At 41.5% G+C, this 15,827-nt stretch overlaps 1 long non-coding RNA gene across 4 annotated transcripts in view; it reads left to right on the top strand.

Annotated features, from left to right (window-relative positions):
• The first annotated feature begins 4,471 nt into the window (after window positions 1–4,471).
• LOC107131579 (uncharacterized) overlaps window positions 4,472–15,827 on the top strand; it is a 28,120-nt gene continuing 16,764 nt past the window's right edge. For 2 of the 4 annotated variants that reach the window (XR_009491983.1, XR_009491982.1), the window contains exon 1: window positions 4,475–9,983. This is a non-coding gene — a long non-coding RNA (uncharacterized lncRNA). Of the gene's footprint in view, window positions 9,984–15,827 lie in introns of all 4 variants that reach the window. The other 2 variants (XR_009491984.1, XR_009491981.1) reach the window with 2 other exon arrangements.

Raw genomic sequence — 15,827 nt, 5'->3', positions numbered from 1 at the left:
GATGTGTAACTTGTATACATTATTTAGAATTCAACATCATCTTTTTATTGTAGTTTTACTTTAAGGATTTTACCTTCAGTAGACCTGTTTTGTGTGTGTGAAGAAAGGAAATACTAAATACAAAGGCCTTTAGTACAAGCTCTTATTGTCTCCATTCTGAGTAAAGAGTGTATGCTTGATGCCATGTTGACACTTGAATCTTTTGTCTAAAATGCCCAACCACATCAACATATGCAAGATTATGGTGGAAGTAAGCAGAGGCAGATTTGCACATTTTTTGAATGTATTTAGATGAAGTGAAGCTGAATTCTGAATATGGAACATAATAAACTCATTGATTTTAAACCAAAATGTATACATTTGTGTTGTATATCTCAGCTTCAATCATATCACGTCTCCACACACACACTCAGTGGCTTGCTGAAAAATAGATTTCTATCATGATTTGCATCACTACCTCCTCCCTTGGACCTTAGCATCCATCCCTAGAGCAGATACTAGGGGCCTCATTGTGTCCCTTCAAAATTCCATGTTGAAACCCTAACCCTCAGTTCTTCAGAACTTGACCTTATTTGGAAGATATTTGGACAGAGTCTTTGGAGATGTAAGTAGTAAGATGAGGTCATTAGGGTGGGCCTTAATCTATTTCACTGGTGTCCTTATAAAAAAAAAGGGCAATTTAGTTACAAAGATGCACACACAGGGAGAATATCCTGTGAAGATTAAGGCAGAGATCAGAGCAATGCTTCTACAAGCCAACAACACCAAAGATTTCCAGAAAATACCAGAAGTTAAACAAGAAGTATGGAACAGATAGATTCTTTCTCACAGAGCCCAGAAGGAGACAGCTCTGCCAACCCCTTGATCCTGGACTTCCAGCTTTCAGAACTATGAGACAAAAAATTTCTATTGTTTCAGCCACTCAGCTTGTTGTACTTTGTTATAGCACCTTTAACAAACTAAAACAGTAGATAACTGAAGTTGGACTGAGCAACCCAGATTTTGTTGCTCAAAGTTTGGTTGGTTGTAAAAAAAACAACATTTTCTTGGTCATAGTCTCCAAAAGGAATCTGTAACTCTCATTTACTATAAGCCTTTCACAATGGACATTTATGCTAAATGTTCATTTAAGATTGCTCTATGGTGCGGATCATATTGAATTGCATAATTTCTGGCCATACATAAGATCTTTGCTTCCAAAATCTCCTTTGAATCCTGACAGCATCATCACAATAGATGAAAATTTAATTCTGGTTTTGGTAGTCAAATTCCTGCCCCATTCTTAGTGGTTGAACCAATAACTTGAGGTATTCAGCTTTGCCCGATTTGGTCATAGGTAAGGTAAACTTCTTGTTTTCCTGATAAAGCAGTGTTACCTTTCAGGGTGGGATAAAATGTGGTTGTTCATTTAGCATATGAGTTGAAAAAGTTTGTGCATTTTCTATCAGAATCAAGCACATGCCGTTCTTCTGGTCAGCCAGCACTGTCTGAACCATAGCTCTGGTCACCTGCGGTTTGGGCAAGGCAAGGATGTGAATAACTCCATACACTTGTGCCTGGCACCTAGATTGTTAGGAAAACTGTTTCCCAATCCATTTAGAGACCATAATGTGTATATGTGTGTCAGTCGTGTCCAACTCTTTGAGACTTCATGGACTGTAGCATTCCAGGCTCCTCTGTCCATGGGCTTCTCCAGGCAAGAATAGTGGAGTGGGATGCCATTCCCTTCTCCAGGGAATCTTCTCAAACCAAGGATCAAACCCTGGTCTCTTGCATTCCAGGCAGATTCTTTACCGTCTTGAGCCACCAGGAAAGCCCAGAGACCATAATAAGTTCACTTAATTACTGAAGTGATGGACTGGGGAGCAGAGAAAAAATGTAGTGGGTAATTATAATCATTAAAGGGATTTGAAAATTAACTCTGAAAGATATTATCATATACTAGTACTTTTCCAGAAGAGTTCTCATTATTTTTTAGGCTTGCCTAAGTATCATTATGTCTCAGCATTTAAAGGAACTGAAATGTGGAAATGAATGAAAAACTCATAGGTACACCTCTCCCTCCCCTACACTAAAGTTTAAGTCAAATGTAATTGAAACTAACATTTCCTAAGGAAGGACATTTGAGTAGGCAAATGAAAACCTGGCATTTTGTTAGTTTTCAATAAACATGGTTTGTTGAAACCTTGGCAAACGTGGTTGCCAAGAACAGTTTTGATAGCTTGAGAGTTGTGAAAGGTGAAACAGGCTGCCTAGTCCTTAGATGTGCCTCCTTTAAAGGAAGAAATACATAACGTGGGCTGGATGGTGCTCCCTGACCATGGAGGGTGACCACAGCTGGTGAGACGTGATTGGAAAATGGATTCTACGAATTGCTTAATCGAGGGTTACCAGTTAGGAGACCAGGTGCAACTTTCAGGCTTGGGTAGCATATATGCTGCTGAATTCACTTCTTATTTTTATAATAGGCTTTTCATTTTTCCAGAAGAAATTCTTTTTTTAAAAAATATTTATCTATTTATGGTTGTGCTGGGGTGTTGCAGCCCTTGGGCTTTCTCTGTTGTGAGTTGCAGTGCACAGGCTTCTCATTTCGGTGATTTCTCTTTTTGAGGAGCACAGGCTCTAGGTTCACAGGCTTCCGTAGCTGCAGCACATGGGCTGTAGTAGTTCTGGCACATGGGCTCAGTTGCTCTGAGGCATGTGGAATTTTCCCGAACCAGGAATCGAACCTGTGTCTTCTGCATTGGCAGATGGATTCTTATCCACTGTACCACTAGGGAAGTCCTAGAGCAAAAATTCTAATTCTTCTCCACATGTGCCTATTTAATCTTTTTTTGTAATTTTTTTTTTTTGTAGTTAAGAGTATTTTTAATGAAAGAGCCACCAGTTCTGATTTATCTAAATGGCAATTTCTTTTCTCCTATCTGGAAATTACTGTAGAGTCTGGTTGATCTGGAGGGCAGTTTTGGGGGAAGTTTATCATTCTCAGATGGCAGCAAATGTTAAGCTGAGAAGTGTTGAGGGAGGGAAAGAAAGCATTTCTGACAGCAAAATGAGTTTAAATAAAAAATTTTAAAAAGTGGATGGGGACCTAAATAGAAGTTTCCCTGACAGTCTGAAAGCAAGGTTGCTACCAAACCTTTCATCAACTGACACGGTATTAAAAAAAGAGGGCTTCTTAGGTGGCGCAGGGGTAAAGAATCAGCTTGCCAATGTGGGAGAGGCAAGCGAACTCTTCCACTGAACTCTGACATTTGTTGAGATGGTAAAGAGTCCTCCTGCAATGCAGGAGACCAGGGTTTGGTCCTTGGGTGGGGAATATCCCTTGGAGTAGAAAATGGCAGCCCACTCCAATATTCTTGCCTGGAAAATTCCATGAACAGAGGAGCCTGGTGGGCTACAGTCCACGGGGTTGCGAAGAGACGACACGACTGAGCATGTCTGCACACATAAAGTGAAGATTCAATTGCCTTAGGACAGATCTTGCTAACAGATTCACAAGATAAATTGAAAGCACAGATGCTCACAGACAGAGTTCAAAGCAATGGCGGCTTGATGCTGAATGTAGTTTTGGGGGTACGGAGTTTGGCGGGGCTACCCTCCCTGCCCAGGGTCTGAGCAGCCTCTATAAAAGCTCACTGTGAAATAAACATTGAATGGCATCTTTGCTTTTTGCCTTTAAAGATTTTACCACTCAGTGCAGCTTGTGGGATCCCAGTTCTCTGACTGTAGATCGAACCCTAGTTCCAGCAGTGAAACACAGAGTCCTAACCCCTGGACTGCCAGGGAATTCCCTTTGCCATTTTTTTAAATACATATAGAAAATTAAAAAAAAATCCTCTTTGGATTTCTTTAGGTTAGTAAATGTGTCTGACTCTTTGGGACCCCGTGAACTCTAGCCCACCAGGCTCCTCTGTCCATGGGATTTTTCAGGCAAGAATAGTGGAGTGGGTTGCCATTTCCTTCTCCAGGGGGTCTTTCTGACTCAGGGATCGAACCTGGGTCTCCTGCATTGCAAACAGACTCTTTACCATCTGAGCCACCAGATTTAACTACGTGAGCACAAACGAGTACAATTTAACCACATTACAGGTACTGCCAATAGTCTGCTTTATACCTCTTTAGGAGAGACCTGCTGCTGCTGCTAAGTCGCTTCAGTCGTGTCCGACTCTGTGCGACCCCAGAGACGGCAGCCCACCAGGCTCCCCCATCCCTGGGATTCTCCAGACAAGAGCACTGGAGTGGGTTGCCATTTCCTTCTCCAATGCATGAAAGTGAAAAGTGAAAGTGAAGTCGCTCAGTCGTGTCTGACTCTTAGTGACCCCATGAACTGCAGCCCACCAGGCTCCTCTGTCCATGGGATTTTCCAGGCAAGAGCACTGGAGTGGGGTGCCATTGCCTTCTCAGGAAGAGAGACCTACAGTTTACTAAAAAAACAGGTACAATGTAGGTCTCTCCTAAAAATGAAGTGGTATAAAGCAGACTTTCGGGGTACTTGTAATGTGGTGAACCCAGCCTTCTGCTGGATCCAGTCTGAGAACAGAAGGAAGAGAAGGGTAGGGAAAGGAGCTTAGAGCAAAGGGCAGAGACAGAGTAAAATAAAGCAGTGCAAAAGAAAAGAAAAGAAGGGAAACACAGCACGGTAGAAAGGTACAGAAGGGTGATTGGCCCAAAATGAAGATGATAATTGACCCAGGCTGTCAGCCAGTGGCAGGCGGTGAGAGTGGAGGAAGACTTGCCAGAACTCAGTAAAGGAAAGCTCGCCATTCTACACATCCTGACCTGCTAGGAGGTGATGCTATTACAGCACGATAAAATATTTTCTCATAAGTACAATCTTTAGCTATCAGGAAATGTTTGGATTATGTTTGTATATTTTACTAAAGAAGGAAAAGAAGCTTACAATAAGTAAGGTGTTTGCTGTAAAAGTGAGAGTCTGAGGGAAAGAGGTTAAATTCAGTGATGTGTGAATGTTGTCTAGAGCCACTATTCCTTGAAGTGTTGAAAAATTGATGCGGAAATTCTGTTGTTCTTTACCACTGTGATAAAATGATTGGAGATTAAATTCCAAAGGAAAGAATCACTGCCTTGAAGTTATTACCAAGGCAGTGGGGGCAGTTTGTGAGAAATGAACGTTGAAGAATGAAAGGAATGAAAATAAAGATGACAGAAAACATAAAACAAAAAACGTAAAATAGATACACACTCGCTTGATCCATGTTCTCCTGTTTTATTTTTTAATTTCCCTTCCCTTGCCTTTTTACAGAAAGGGCTATATTTGCTACTGTACATGTTTCAGGATTTCTGAGTATAAAGTTCACCAGAAGGTAGACAGGCCAGCAGGAGAAAAGGCAGTTTGCGTAATGAAATTCTTAGCAGAAAGTGAGTCTGTTTCCGAGAAAGCTCTTTTATCTGATACCCTCGCAGCTTAAGTTCGACTTTTCCTACGCTCCCCTCCCCCATTTCAAGTTGGCTTTAAGCACACATTTCTAGGGCTTTCTGGGCTCATGTATTATTGATAAGCCATCTTTTCCTCCCTTCCCACGGGGCCCTGCATGACTCCTGCGGTGAGCTTGCACTTTAGCAAGGGGAAGTTGGTGAGTAAGAGTCTGTTATTTCATCATCCCAGCAAGAGGAACCTCGGCCTTCCTACCTATTGTTTACTGACTAAATGGCCTCTAACAAACCTTGTTAGACCGGGAAGTCCAGGAACCGGAGTTTGATGTCCCCTCATCTCTGGTCCCCTTAGAAGGAGTGATTGTGGAGCCCCAGCAGATGGTTTTGAAGGAGCTGGAAGGGATGGTTCAAGGGGGTCCAGGCCATGGCAAAGGGGCTCGGAGGCCATCACCCTGGAGATCTCTTGGAATGCTGCGTTTATCTGGCTTGATTTTAAAACACAGGCTTATATGGCACAGGTCTGGGATGTGCAAAACGTGGATGGGACAGGTAAACATTTAGACAGTGGAGAGATCAAGGCATGAGAATGGGAATTCCTTGAGCTTGCTTGCTCTGTGCTCTGTGCTTGCTCTTTGACACTTGTTTATTTGCGTGTTCGAGGGTTTTACAAGTGAATATTAGGGTGGAAGAACAGTAGGTGATTCACGGAGCACCAGCTGCTGACTGGACTGAGAGTGCTGAAAAACGTGTGCACATTTTGTGTGTGAATAGATTTTTAAACTTCAGTAAGTTCTAGAAGATTCTTTGACAAATTTTGAAGTAAGTTGTAGAAGCACCTGAGCGAAATTTTCTTTTTTCCACCCCAAATAGTTAAAATGAGCCAAATGTAGTTGCTTATTTATTTATTTTTGGCTGTGCTGGGTCTTTGCTGCTGGGTGGGCTTTTTCTCTAGTTGCGGTGCATGGACTTATTGCCATGGCTTCTCTGGTTGTGGAGGATGGGCTCTAGGCCAAAGGGCTTCGGTCGTTGTAGTACACAGCCTCAGTTGTTCTGGCCCATGGGTCCAGCCCCTCCAAGGCATATGGAGATGGAACCTATGTCTCCTGCATTGGCAGGCAGAGTCTTTACCACTGAGCCATCAGGGAAGTCCCAAATTTCCTTTTGAAAGCATTTTCTCCCTTTGTCTTAAGGATTATGAGGGAAGAAAATGAAGTATTATCTACACTGGATCTCTGAATGTGAGTAAGAGAAAAAGCAAAGCCCTGGGCTGTTTTAGTTGAGCAAGACTGAGCAGGAGACGTGGAGATTTGGGGTCATAACATGGCTATGAGGTCATTCTTTATAAATCCTCTTCCACTGTCATGGAGGAATCTGAGGTTCCGGGTGACAATCCCCCAGGTTTCTTGAATCAGAGGGCCTGCTGCTGGATTTGGGACCCCCTCACACCTGGAGTGGACCGAGATCCGGCCAAATGGGCTCAGGGCACAGAGCTGGCAGGGGGCGATTTTGGAGAGTCTGAGTCAGTGAGAAGGGCTGGTAGGCAGTGGGAAATGCCTTTGGGCGTCAGCACCACAATCAGGCAAATGGAGACACAGTCTTCCAAGGTTGTGTGTGTGCGCGTGCTCAGTTACTTCAGGCACGTCCAACTCTTTGTGACCCCGTGGACTGTAGCCCACCAGGCTCCTCTGTCAGTGAGATTCTCCAGACAAGAATACTGGAGTGGGTTGCCATGCCCTCCTCCAGGGGATCTTCCCAACCCAGGGATGGAACCTGAGTCTCCTGTGTCTCCTGAATTGCAGGTAGATTCTTTACTGCTGAGCCACTGACGAAGTCCCTTCCAAGGCTACTTTAGGACAAAACTCCCATTCTACTTTCAGATTTAGAAATAGGAGAAAATGTGTTATTATCTATGTCAGTTGACATGAGTCTTCCGCTTAGCAGAGCTTCCCTGGTTTCATCATTACTCATTGGACCACCCAAGGAACTGTTAGAATTGCTGCAAAAGACCCAAAAATGTCACTTGGACTGCTAATTTTCCAACACTCTGTCCCAGAGCTCTGGAGTGTGTGGAGGGAGGGAGAAGGGAAAGACCAAATCTTCATGGTGACTTTATGCTTTAGATTGTCTCTATGAGGATTTTTAGTAAGATTTCCTTTGGGAAAAAGAAGAGAGTTCTATCCATTAATAAAATGTTTGAAAAATCTAATATCTTCTCATTTTACAAATGAGGAAAATTAAAACCTGGAGAGGTTAATTGACTAATGTGGATTCCACAATTAATGGCACAGATTGAGTTTCAACTCTAATCTTTTGACCACCAGGGTGCTGGTGCTGATTTCAAAGACCTGGTGTATAGAGAAGACTCTAAGTGTTGTATGTTGTTGCTGTTCATTCATCCAGTTGTGTCTGACTCTTTGCGACTACATGAACTGCAGCATACCAGGCCTCCCTTCTCTCATCATCTCCTGAAGTTTGCCCAAGTTCATTGCATTGGTGCTGCTGTCCAGCAGTCACATCCTCTGATGCCCTATTCTCCTTCTACTCTCAGTCTTCCCCAGCATCAGGGTCTTTTCCAATGAGTTGGTTGTTTGCATCAGTTGACCAAAATACTGGAGCTTCAGCATCAGTCTTTCCAATGAGTATTCAGAGTTGGTTTCCTTTAAGATTGACTGGTTCGATCTCTTTGCTGTCCAAAGGACTTTCAGGAATCTTCTCCAGCACCACAGTTCGAAGACATCAGTTCTTCAGTGTTCTGCCTTCTTGACCATCCAACTCTCACAACCATACAAGACCATTGGGAAGACCGCAGCTTTGACTATACAGACCTCTGTCAGCAGAGTAATGTCTCTGCTTTTCAACACATGATCTATGTTTGTCATAGCCTTCTAGCCAAGAAGCAAACGTCTTCTGATTTCATGGCTGCAGTCATCATCTGCAGTGATTTTAGAGCCCAAGATTAGGAAATCTGTCACTACTTCCACATTTTCCACTTCTATTTGCTGTGAAGTAATGAGGTTGGATGCCATGATCTTAGCTTTTTTAATATTTAATTTTAAGCTGGCTCTTTCACTCTCCTCCTTCACCCTCATCAAGAGGCTCTTCAGTTCCTCTTCACTTTATGCCATTAGGGTGGTATCAGCTGCATATCTGAGGCTGTTGATGTTTCTCCTGCCTATCTTGGTTCCAGCTTGTTACTCATCCAGTCTGGCATTTCTCATGATGTGCTCAGCGTATAGGTTAGATAAACATGGTGACAGCAGGCAGCCTGTTGAACACCTTTCTCAATCCTGAACCAATCAGTTGTCCCATACAGGGTTCTAACAGTTGTTTCTTGACCTGCATACAGGTTTACCAGGAGACAGGTAACATGGTCTGGTATTCCCATCTCTTTAAGTGCTTTCCACAGTTTGTTATGATTCACACAGTTAAAAGCTTTATTGTAATTGATGAAACTGAGTTAGATGTTTTTCTGGAATTCTCTTGCTTTCTCTACGATCCAGTGAATGCTGGCAATTTGATCTCTGGTTCCTCTGCCTTTTCTAAACCCAGCTTGGATGTCTGGAAGCTCTTGGTTCTTGTAATGTGGAAGCCTAGCATGTAAGATTTTAAGTATGACCTTACTAGCATGAGAGATGAGTGTAATTTTCCAATATTTTGAACATTCTTTGGTACTACTGTTCTTGGGAATTGGGATGAGAATTGACCTTTCCCAGTCATGTGGCCACAGACGGGTCTTCCAGATTCGCTGGCATATTGAGTGCAGCACTTTAACAGCATCATCCTATAGGGTTTCAAATAGCTTTACCGAAATTCCACTGCATCTGCTAACCACACTGCTTCCTAAGGCCAACTTGACTTCACACTGCAGAATGTCTGGCTCTGGGTGACAGACCACACCATCGTAGTTATCTGGTTCATTAAGATCCTTTTTGTACAGTTCTTCCATGTATGTACCAGTGTTGTATGTACTAGATCTAATTTTATTTTAAACTACAAATGCTTATATGACAGTAATCACCCATATTTATGTGTAATACCTATTTAATTACATTACAGTAATGTGTGGATTGGATGAGGTTAATATACTCATTACTATTATTATGTGATAATTCTGAAGATCTGTTTTACTCATTTGCTTTCTGTATGAAAATGGAACTGAGCTCAAAGTTCTTGTTTTATTATTTTTGATTTGACCACACTGCAATGTACCCATGATCTTAGTTCCCTAACCAAAGATCAAACCCTGGCCTTTGGCAATAAGTTTACAGAACCCTAATCACTGGACCTCCAGGGAATCCCAAAATTTCTTGTTTTAAATAATTCAGCTGATAACTAAAATTTTAGCCAAGTGGTGAGTCTCTTCACGTTTTATAAAACACACCTTCAGAAACAGAAGTTATCTTTGTTGATTCTTTAAAGTTTATAGAAATACTTACCTTTTTCCATTTTCCCTTCTCTCTTTCAGTTTGAAAACCTAGCCTCATTTGATCATCCTCCACTCAACTTTTAAATATCATCATCACCACCGTGTACTAATAATAGTGTATATCTTCAATAAAAGAATAAAACACAGTCACTATCTATGGGTGAGTTATAATACCCAAAAGTATTAACAGACGAATATAAAGCTATAATAAGAAAATTTTAAACTTGGAAGTACTGATATTTTTCAGTTTGCCTAGTGTTGTGTGAGTGCTAAGCCACTTCAGTCATGTCTGACTCTTTGCGACCCTATGGATCATAGCCTGCCAGGCTCCTCTGTCTGTGGGGTTCTCCAGCAAGAATACTGGAGTGGATTGTCACACCTACCTCCAGGGATGCTCCTGACCCAAGGATCGAACTCGCATCTGCCGCGGCTCCTGCATTGCAGGTGAATTCTTTCCTGCTGAGCTATCAGGGAAGCCCTTTCCTAGTGTTAGTTCTCAATATTTTGTAGAAAGCAGCCTCAAGGTTTGAACTGGCTCTCATCTTCCTAATATTGTCTTAGGTGTTGCAGTTACAAATGTGAGGTCCTTGGCTTAGGTAGTGTCTGCTGGACTTATACAAAGGATGTCTGGGAACCAGTAGGAAGAAATTAGCAAGCCAGACAGGGTGAGTTAGGCATGGAGAGTCTTTCAACAGACTCTTTTAAATTACTCTAAGATCAGTTTTGAGGAACTGAGCAATGTATAGGAGGGAGAGCCGAGCAAAATACAGACCACTTAAGAAGCCTGAAGCCACAGTGGGAAAAATGTGTCTTTCAGCATGTCTGTAAAGAAATCCTGGTTGTGTGTAGTAAGAAAGGAAGTGAGTCAAGTTAGGCACTGGATGGAGTGCAGAGGGCTACATGAGCCAAGATGAGAGTTTAGATTTTACAATCTAGGGGAAAATAATGAAGATGTTTAAGCATGGAGTAACATGAAGAACAGGATCTGGTAATAGAAAACAAGGTTCAATTAAAGATTTCAGAGAAAGGATACAACCCTACATTTGCCATGGAATGGGATGGCTAAGTTGGTTTTAGGGGGAAAAGTCTTCAAGGTTGAGGAGATCGAGGCTATTAAGTACCAGAGTGTAATGTATCTTAATGTATGTTATGCACAGCATTTTTCAGACTAGAGGTAGAGGTAGAGAAGAAAAACTGATGGGTAGATATCCAAACATTGAAATGAAAGTGTTAGTCAGTTGTGTCTGACTCTATGCAACCCCATGGACTGTAGCCTGCCAGGCTCCTCTGTCCATGGAATTCTCCAGGCAAGAATACTGGAGTAGGTCGGCATTCCTTTCTACAGGGGATCTTCCCTACCCAGAGATGGAACCCGGGTCTCCTGAATTGCAGGTAGACTCTTTACTGTCTTGAAAAGTGTCAAAGAGCTAGATGGAAGACTTTGCTAGGGTGAGATCATATAAGTTTCAACAATGGTGTTTTTACTTTCTGTTTTGTAAGAGCAATGAGAAAATAGCAGGAAATATTTCTCCTGAGGTTCTGTGTACATGGAGGTGGGTGGGAGGCCAAGTTGTCTTCTCTTGAGAGTGGATTGAATTATGTCCAAGTTTAAGGGAAGAGAATGTATGAATTTTTCACCCAAATAATTCCTAGTCTCAGGCACATAGTTGCTAGGTAAATGGTTATTAAATGTTACATAAAAGGGTTGTGACTGTTCTCTGGAGAAAATTATACTGATTACTGAACATCTTTTTGTATTTTTCCTAGACTTCTGAGATATTTGTAGTGTTCCTATACATATTTCTACAGCTCTAAGCTCAGCACCGAGAGTTGATTTCCATCCATTTGCTTTTGTATTCACCATGGGACATTTGCTCATCTTACCAATATTTACTGACTGCTACTATGTGCTTCATGCTGGAGGAATGAAAGAGAATGAGCTGGAAACTGTTCCTCTTTTTCATGGAGTTCTTGTTCTATTAATAGTAGATGCGGAATGTTAGTAAGATCTTTAAACATCTGTATGTCTTCTTTGGAGAAATGTCTATTTAGTTCTTTGGCCCATTTTTTGATTGGGTTGTTTATTTTTCTGGAGTTGAGCTGTAGGAGTTGCTTGTATATTTTTGAGATTAGTTGTTTGTCAGTTGCTTCATTTGCTATTATTTTCTCCCATTCTGAAGGCTGTCTTTTCACCTTGCTAATAGTTTCCTTTGATGTGCAGAAGCTTTTAAGGTTAATTAGGTCCCATTTGTTTATTTTTGATTTTATTTCCAATATTCTGGGAGGTGGGTCATAGAGGATCCTGCTGTGATGTATGTTAGAGAGTGTTTTGCCTATGTTCTCATCTAGGAGTTTTATAGTTTCTGGTCTTACGTTTAGATCTTTAATCCATTTTGAGTTTATTTTTGTGTATGGTGTTAGAAAGTGGCCTAGTTTCATTCTTTTACAAGTGGTTGACCAATTTTCCCAGCACCACTTGTTAAAGAGGTTGTCTTTAATCCATTGTATATTCTTGCCTCCTTTGTCAAAGATAAGGTGTCCATATGTGCATGGATTTATCTCTGGGCTTTCTATTTTGTTCCATTGATCAATATTTCTGTCTTTGTGCCAGTACCATACTGTCTTGATAACTGTGGCTTTGTAATAGAGCCTGAAGTCAGGCAGGTTGATTCCTCCAGTTCCATTATTCTTTCTCAAGATAGCTTTGGCTATTCAAGGTTTTTTGTATTTCCATACAAATTGTGAAATTATTTGTTCTAGCTCTGTGAAGAATACCGTTGGTAGCTTGATAGGGATTGCATTGAATCTATAAATTGCTTTGGGTAGTATACTCATTTTCACTATATTGATTCTTCCAATCCATGAACATGGTATATTTCTCCATCTATTAGTGTCCTCTTTGATCTCTTTCACCAGTGTTTTATAGTTTTCTATATATAGGTCTTTGGTTCTCCAAAGAAGACATACAGATGGCTAACAAACACATGAAAAGATGCTCAACATCACTCATTATCAGAGAAATGCAAATCAAAACCACTATGAGGTACCATTTCACACCAGTCAGAATGGCTGTGATCCAAAAGTCTACAAATAATAAATGCTGGAGAGGGTGTGGAGAAAAGGGAACCCTCTTACACTGTTGGTGGGAATGCAAACTAGTACAGCCACTATGGAGAACAGTGTGGAGATTCCTTAAAAAACTGGAAATAGAACTGCCTTATGATCCAGCAATCCCACTGCTGGGCATACACACTGAGGAAACCAGAAGGGAAAGAGTCATGTGTACCCCAATGTTCATCACAGCACTGTTTATAATAGCCAGGACATGGAAGCAACCTAGATGTCCATCAGCAGATGAATGGATAAGAAAGCTGTGGTACATATACACAATGGAGTATTACTCAGCCATTAAAAAGAATACATTTGAATCAGTTCTAATGAGGTGGATGAAACTGGAGCCTATTATACAGAATGAAGTAAGCCAGAAGGAAAAACATAAATACAGTATACTAACGCATATATATGGAATTTAGAAAGATGGTAACAATAACCCAGTGTACGAGACAGCAAAAGAGACACTGATGTATAGAACAGTCTTATGGACTCTGTGGGAGAGGGAGAGGGTGGGAAGATTTGGGAGAATGACATTGAAACATGTAAAATATCATGTAAGAAATGAGATGCCAGTCCAGGTTCGATGCACGATACTGGATGCTTGGGGCTGGTGCACTGGGACGACCCAGAGGGATGGTAGGGGAGGGAGGAGGGAGGAGGGTTCAGGATGGGGAACACATGTATACCTGTGGCGGATTCATTTTGATATTTGGCAAAACTAATACAATTATGTAAAGTTTAAAAATAAAATAAAATTAAATTAAAAAAAAAAAAGAAATCTTGAAAAAAAAAAAAAAAGATCTTTAAACAAAAAACAAAAACTTAATTTGAATCTTTCCTTCAAAAACCAACCAAAGAATGAGCAACTCTTTACAACAACATTTTAGGACATGATCTTAAAGGATGAATGTATAGTGAAAGGTGTAAATAAATTAGTATGTTTGTGCAATTGATCATTAATCCTTAACCACTGCTGTTTAATTTATGCTTATGTACAATGCAAAGAAATAGAGGAAAACAACAGAATGGGAAAGACTAGAGATCTCTTCAAGAAAATCAGAGATACCAAAGGAACATTAAAGCAAAGATGGGCTCGATAAAGGACAGAAATGGTATGGACCTAACAGAAGCAGAAGATATTAAGAAGAGATGGCAAGAATATACAGAAGAACTGTACAAAAAAGATCTTCATGACCAAGATAATCATGATAGTGTGATCACTCTCCTAGGGCCAAACATCCTGGAATGTGAAGTCAAGTGGGCCTTAGAAAGCATCACTACGAACAAAGCTAGTGGAGGTGATGGAATTCCAGTTGAACTATTTCAAATCCTGAAAGATGATGCTGTGAAAGTGCTGCACTCAGTATGCCAGCAAATTTGGAAAACTCAGCAGTGGCCACAGGACTGGAAAAGTCGGTTTTCATTCCAATCCCAAAGAAAGGCAATGCCAAAGAATGCTCCAACTACCGCACAATTGCACTCATCTCACATGCTAGTAAAGTAATGCTCAAAATTCTCCAAGCCAGGCTTCAGCAATATGTGAACTGTGAACTTCCTGATGTTCAAGCTGGTTTTAGAAAAGGCAGAGGAACCAGAAATCAAATTGCCGACATCCGCTGGATCATGGAAAAAGCAAGAGAGTTCCAGAAAAGCATCTATTTCTGCTTTATTGACTGCGCCAAAGCCTTTGACTGTGTGGATCACAATCAACTGCAGAAAATTCTGAAAGAGATGGGAATACCAGACCACCTAATTTGCCTCTTGAGAAATTTGTATGGAGGTCAGGAAGCAATAGTTAGAACTGGACATGGAACAACAGACTGGTTCCAAATAGGAAAAGAAGTACGTCAAGGCTGTATATTGTCACCCTGTTTATTTAACTTATATGCCACTCCAGTACTCTTGCCTGGAAAATCCCATGGACGGAGGAGTCTGGTAGGCTGCAGTCCATGGGGTCGCTAAGAGTCGGACACGACTGAGCGGCTTCACTTTCGCTTTTCACTTTCATGTGTTGGAGAAGGAAATGGCAACCCATTCCAGTGTTCTTGCCTGGAGAATCCCAGGGACGGGGGAGCCTGGTGAGATGCCGTCTATGGGGTCACACAGAGTCGAATACGACTGAAGCGACTTAGCAGCAGCAGCAGTAGAGTACATCATGAGAAACGCTGGACTGGAAGAAACACAAGCTGGAATCAAGATTGCCAGGAGAAATATCAATAACCTCAGATGTGCAGATGACACCACCCTTATGGCAGAAAGTGAAGAGGAACTAAAAAGCCTCTTGATGAAAGTGAAAGAGGAGAATGAAAAAGTGGGCTTAAAGCTCAACATTCAGAAAATGAAGATCATGGCATCTGGTCTCATCACTTCATGGGAAACAGTGGATGGGGAAACAGTGGAAACAATGTCAGACTTTATTTTTCTGGGCTCCAAAATCACTGCAGATGGTGACTGCAGCCATGAAATTAAAAGACACTTACTCCTTGGAAGGAAAGTTATGACCAACCTAGATAGCATATTCAAAATCAGAGACATTACTTTGCCAACAAAGGTCTGTCTAGTCAAGGCTATGGTTTTTCCAGTGGTCATGTATGGATGTGAGAGTTGGACTATGAAGAAGGCTGAGCACTGAAGAACTGATGCTTTTCAACTGTGGTGTTGGAGAAGACTCTTGAGAGTCCCTTGGACTGCAAGGAGATCCAATCAGTCCATTCTGAAGGAGGTCAGCCCTGGGATTTCTTTGGAAGGAATGATGCTAAAGCTGAAACTCCAATACTTTGGCCACCTCATGTGAAGTGTTGACTCACTGGAAAAGACTCTGATGATGGGAGGGATTGGGGGCAGGAGGAAAAGGGGACGACAGAGGATGAGATGGCTGGATGGCATCACT

This window comes from Bos taurus, chromosome 20 (genome assembly GCF_002263795.3).
Source record: "Bos taurus isolate L1 Dominette 01449 registration number 42190680 breed Hereford chromosome 20, ARS-UCD2.0, whole genome shotgun sequence".
Lineage (NCBI taxonomy): Eukaryota > Metazoa > Chordata > Mammalia > Artiodactyla > Bovidae > Bos > Bos taurus.
The sequence above is the reverse complement of the archived record's forward strand: the minus strand, read 5'-3'. Positions and strand labels throughout refer to the sequence as shown.